Source organism: Hemicordylus capensis, chromosome 3, assembly GCF_027244095.1.
Source record: "Hemicordylus capensis ecotype Gifberg chromosome 3, rHemCap1.1.pri, whole genome shotgun sequence".
Taxonomy (NCBI): Eukaryota; Metazoa; Chordata; class Lepidosauria; order Squamata; family Cordylidae; genus Hemicordylus; species Hemicordylus capensis.
In genome coordinates, this window is record NC_069659.1 from 124,260,775 (window position 1) to 124,266,845 (window position 6,071).

Sequence of the window (6,071 nt, forward strand, 5' to 3'; positions counted from 1 at the left end):
ATGAAAATCAATATGAGTACGATCAAGTTATGAAAGATGACATTTAGTAGTCAGAAGCAAATTTGCTTAACCTTATGTTGAAGTTATCAAAGAATTACATCATTTGATTTACAGAGTTGAAAAGTATGTTGACGTTTTCTTTTCCATGTTGTTTTTTTTAAAGGAAATGGTTTAAACAGAAACAACATTTATACTTCAAGAGCATGGTTCATGTTATAGGTCAAGGTTATGTAGCTGTAACATCCATAATGGTGTTATGGCAGGTAGAGTTGATGTGAGCGCTATCTCCATGCAGTGATATGGTGTTTGTGAAACAGATAATTGGTGTAATGTGCCATGTGTCTATACTGTTTTATTGAAAGCTAGCTTAAGAGGTAGCTCTTAAACTCTCATCTGGGGACCATCCCAGGCCCCCACTGTCAAGTGCCTCCCCCCCCCCCAAAAAAATTTCTGCTACAACAGTGGAAAATGGAGGGGGCCTGGATGTTCCTTTGACGTTTCCATTATGTCTTGAAAAAGAAAAACTTTTTTCTTGTTTTAGGCCATATACCTTGTGGAGCATATTAGTTCACAATATTTCAAACCCACAGTGATTGTTGTTAGTATGTTTATTAGATCGGGTTACCAAAATAGCTCTGGGATGTCTGCAAGCCTCATTTCTGAGAAGCTGGTTTACCCACCACTCTCTGGTTTCCTGACTCCATGATTGTTTTTAATTAATAATTTTTCAGTCAGGATGAACAATTTTAGCAAACATACTTTAAGACAAAAAGATAAAACATTTCCCTGTTTCAGCTTTATGTACCCATCACACTCCCCAGAGTGCTTTCAATAAACATAAAAAGAATAAAACAAACAAAACAAAAAGGACTCTAGTCATAGAATCACTCTGACCACTATTTCCCCCCAAAACAGGGGCGTAACTATAATAGGGCAAGTGGTGACCGTTGTCTCAGGGGCCCCTGCCTCGGGGGGGGGGGGCAGAGACATGTCTCCCCCACCCAATGCCCGCCCAAGCTTCCTTGAATATATATTTTTTAAAAATTAGATGAAGGCAATGACGGGGGCAGGGCATTTTAAAATTTTGTCTCTGGGCTCACTCCAACCTTGTTATGCTGCTGCCCAAAAACATCTTTCACATCACAATGTATACAATTCCAGAAATGGTTTCTAAATTACTTGGAACCTCTCATGAGCTTCCCTTTTAGAATAAGCTCCCCCCACACACACACACAAGCACCCAAAAGCAGTAAATCAGTAAGCAAGTGTTTTACCTCAGGAGTGTTCTTCACTTTCCATTTCTGAAGGGATTTTGCCAGAACTACTGCCTGCAAAAGCTTTAGTTCCTTGCCTCTAGATAAATTCCAGTCCCTTAGAATTAGACCAGGTATTGCTATAGAAGCACCTTAAGTGGCACAGTGGGGAAATGTTTGACTAACAAGCAGAAGGTTGCTGGTTTGAATCCCTGCTAGTACTATATCAGGTAGCAGCAATATAGGAAGATGTTGACAGGCATCATCTCATACTGCACGGGTGAGGCAATGGTAAACCAATCCTGCCAGAGAAAACCACAGGGCTCTGTGGGTGCCAGGAGTTGAAATCAACTTGACAGCACACTTTACCTTTTTATTGCTATAGAAGCTGTAAATTCAAAACTAGAACCAAATATTAATGATATTCTTTCAAAGGCCTCCATCCAAAAGATGGTAACAAAGTTACAGCTCCATAAAAAGTACTAATCCTGTGCTACACCACCAACAGTTATTGACATAACTGTTGAAAAGCGTAGCAGTTATTGGCATAACTATTGAAAGGCCACAATGATGAAGTCATTCTGAAGGTATATATTACCTTAATAACTTCCCCCCTGCTGGATTGATCTTAATAAAAAATCCAGTGTTGACCTGCACATATTTGATAATGCCCTGGACCAATAAAATGGGAATGAATTTATATTTAAATAAAAAAATCTTCCTTTTGTAGATGTGTGCACACATTGTACACACTTTGACACTGGACTAGAGGAGGCAGGTGGGTGTGCCTGCACTGGGAGCAGGAAGAATCGGAGCTATAAATAGGGCAGAGCATGCCAAAGGTAAGGCCAGCTTAGGGGAAAGAGGGGCAGCATCTGAGCTCATTGAAACATGAGGAACTGGTGTGGAGGCCAGGGTGATGTCAGTGCCATGCACATGAGGGAGAGGAACGCAATAGGGTGGCAAAGAGCCGAGGCAGTGGTGTCACCATGCAGTTTGATGGATGTCTGTAGGGGTCAGTGGATGCCCACACTTGTGGACCCTTGGCAGTCTCACTGTCTGAGGCCATCATCTCACCTTGCCTCATGTGGGTACTGCCTCTGGTGTTTTCAAAGGAGAAGGAGGTTGTATGAACTTTCTGTATGTGCATGCAAATGACTCTAGTCTGTGTGACAGTGAGAAAGAGGCAGAAGGGTCTTTGTGTGCTGTCATATCTCACTGTTTTGTCCAGTTCCACATCTATAAAAATGAAAGTGTTTAGAAAGTTGTCTACAAATTAGTTTACCATATGTGTGACACATATGTGTCTGGCTATAAAATGGACAAATATGTTTAGAATGTTTCCAAAATGCCTAATTCCTTCATAACATGCTTGAATATACATGTGTTATATATGCAGACGAACATACTGGGGCCATTCACATGACCAGGTGGGCGAGGAGGCCGAGGTGTGGGAAGACTTGTTCAACTCACCCACTCCGCAGATGATCACTCCCTACCACTCACAGGAGAGCGTTAGGGGGGAAACATCAGCAGATCCAGACCCAAATGGAGCATCAGTGGTAATTTACAAGGTGCATCTTTGGAGCTTTAACACCCACGTAAAATACCCCTTTCCCCAAGGACTAGATAAATATGTGACTGTTTCTATTAGAGACATTATTTGGGCTCTATAATTATTTGAAGAATATATTCAGCCAACTGTAAACAATGTCATCAATGTAAAAAATGAGCTTCGTCTGCACAGGCAAATGGATGGCTTGAAAGAGAAGCAACAAATGCTTTTGCAACTAATCATTCACCCAGCTCCAGAGACAGGCCTACTGTGTTTGAGATTCCATATAGAGTGCACAGAGAGATTTTCAAAACAGAAATGAATGAGTGGTCTGTGCCTCTAGCTTCTTGAATCAGCTGCCAGGCGTTTGCTTCTTCTCACTGAACGCTGATTGTGAAATTTGACTGGGAAAGTGGGTTAGATTGTTCTAGTGTTTTTAGAGAAATTATTTCTCCAGTTTAATGAATATATCTCTGTTCCTTTGAATATTTGCAATCTGGTTTTGGCTGTGCAGAAGATTTGGGAGCACCTTTTGCCATTCTTTAATAGGTTCTTTTCATGTAGCTGACAGGTTGAGAAATGGAATTTATTTGGGCTGTTTTCCCCCCCTCCCTCGTTCATTGATGTTTGATGTGAACAGAAAGGGGGTTTTCATCTATTTTCCAAAAATAGCTTTTGATCTATTTCTTTAATGTACCAAAGGGTGTATGTGTGTGAGGGAGGCCATTCTCAGTTCTAGAAGATTCTTAAGACACATTAACAGAGAAATCAAAGATGGTAGAAAAGATTGGTCTTTCATAATGTTTACACAGATGTCGATCAGAGTCATCAGCTGCCAGTCATCTTAATTGGAAGTTCATTGGGAAAGTGAACTGAGCCTCTGTGCTTTAATAAATGTGACTGTGATGGACAGGTATGATTGAGTTAATGAACTCTGTGGGTTTAATGTCAGAAATAAGCAATTTTATTCACTGTGCCATTCACTAAATTAGTAAGTATGCTCTTGGCCTTTCCACAAACTGGAAAGGTCTGTTTGTTGTCACCTTCACACTAATAGCATAATGATAATATGTTTGCATAACCTTAATGCACAGCAATTTTATGCCAACTGATGAGGTGTAAATCGCCCTTCTCCATGTACTGGAAGTACACAAATGAAAGAGAGAACCTGTAGCTTCAATGTACACACATTTAGACCAGTGCTGCTGTAAACATGCTCAACAATACATTCTGCTCCTGATTATTACACACACACACACTGTATTCCTCAACTGAACTGGAAGATGATGCTTGAGGATGAAAGTGATATGACCTAAGCATCAGTAACAAAGCGATAAGGTTGTCAGATATAGGAGAGTTCTGTAGTGAAGTCAAATATGGCTCTAAGAAACTTGTTTCAATGAACCTCAGTGAACTCCAGCTCTGTGTGATTGAGAAATGCCAGTAGAAAGTTATTTGGTATTCCCCCATGTGAAGTATCAAAAAGATGGTGCCACCTCCCCCCCCACCTCAGTGCACTATGTTTAAGATGTGCTTACTTGTTATTCTCTGGACTACAAGAGCCAGTGTGGTTCTCCATGAGAGACTTAGGGATGTGTGAAACAAAGAGGCAAGTCTCATGATCAATGAGACCCGCCTAGCTCACTCTTCCTGCAGACAATCCTCAGACAGCCCTGAGTGGCCGGATCAGCTGCCCACACAACTGCCAGCTCCATCACGGGGCATCCTGGAGAGACCCCCTGGGCCGGGAGGCTTGTTTCAGCCTCCTGGTGGGGGTCTCCTCGTGTGTTGCTGCAGCACAGAGCTGAGCTGTGGCAATACATGATCAAATAGATGAGGCTAGGGGAGCACTCGCTCCCCCTCGTCTAAGGGGAGGGGGAATTTGGAGGATTTGCTGTCGGGGGCCTCACTGCTCCTGCAGCAGCAGACGATCGGGCAAAAGTGGGCTAGGCTCCCTTATCCCACTTTTGCCCAATCGTGAGAATCTCCTCAGATTTTACATTTTATTTTGAGCTAAAAAACCCACACAAATAGTGAAAACATTCCATCAAAAATACTGGTTTAAACAGTTATTTCAATGGAACAAACTTGAAATGTTTAGAGTGTTTTGGCCATAAGGAACAATGGGGAGACTCAAAAACTCCATTGTTCCCCATGGGTAGCTCCTAGAGACACCAAAGTGGGTTGTATGGTAGGGTATGATGGGTGCTACCTACCTCCCCCAACCCACAGAAGAAGTGGGCAAGCAGGTAATTTTTAACAATTTTCTAACCTTTTCCCCAACCCCCCATAGGATCCTAAGGGGATTTTGGGGAAAGGTTAAAATTTTGTTTGAAATTTCCTGCTTGCCCACTTAGCTCCCTAGGAGCTACCCATGGGGAACTTGGGGGTGTTTCGAGTTTGCCCATTGTTTCCTATGGCCAGAACAAGCTGCACTCGCAGAGTGCACTGCACACAAGTAATATGCATCAACCATTTGAATGGCTTGGAGGCAACTGCTTGCCATGTAGTTTGTGTTCCTGGTACGGAGGGAGGTAGGAGCTCCATTGTGAGAAGCAAAGCTGCTAACTACACCAGTGACAGCTAGGAAAGTATGTGGGGATCACTGGAAGGCAAGGCATGTGTGGGGAGCACTTGGAGACATAGGACCGGGTCTCACGATCAGTGAGACCCGGTTCCTAGCGGTGAGCTCTCCCTGCTCACAAGTGGGCAGGGATCCCTGGGCAGCCGGATCAGCCGCCCACATGATGGCCAGCTCCGAGCCGGAGCCGGCGGGGGCTGGGGAGCTCGGGGGTCACATGGCCCCCGGAAGCCCCAGTATGCCCTGTGCTAGTGCACAGGGCATACTGGGGAGACCCCCAAGCCAGGAGGCTGCTTTTAAGCCTCCCAGCCGGGGGCCTACTAACAAGTAGCGGCGGCACGGAGCCGCACCATGGCTACTCATGAGCAGATAGCCCGGGTTTGCAGAGCACTCGCTCTGCAAACCTGGGCTAAGGGGCGGGCTACAGGAGCAGGTTTGCCGCTCCAGAACCACCGAGTTCGGCTGCGAGCCCGGTGGTTCTGACTATCACAAAAATCGGACTAGGAATTTCCTAGCCCAATTTTTGTGATCGTAAGAATAGCCCCATAGTCTTTCCCCCAAAAAGAGCTCTCTGTGAAAAATGTTTGAAAGGATAACAGCTCCAAGTATTCCCTATCCACACCTCCCAGTGCTCCCCATGCATTGCTCTAGCTGTCATTGGGGCAGCATGGGGCTACCCTTC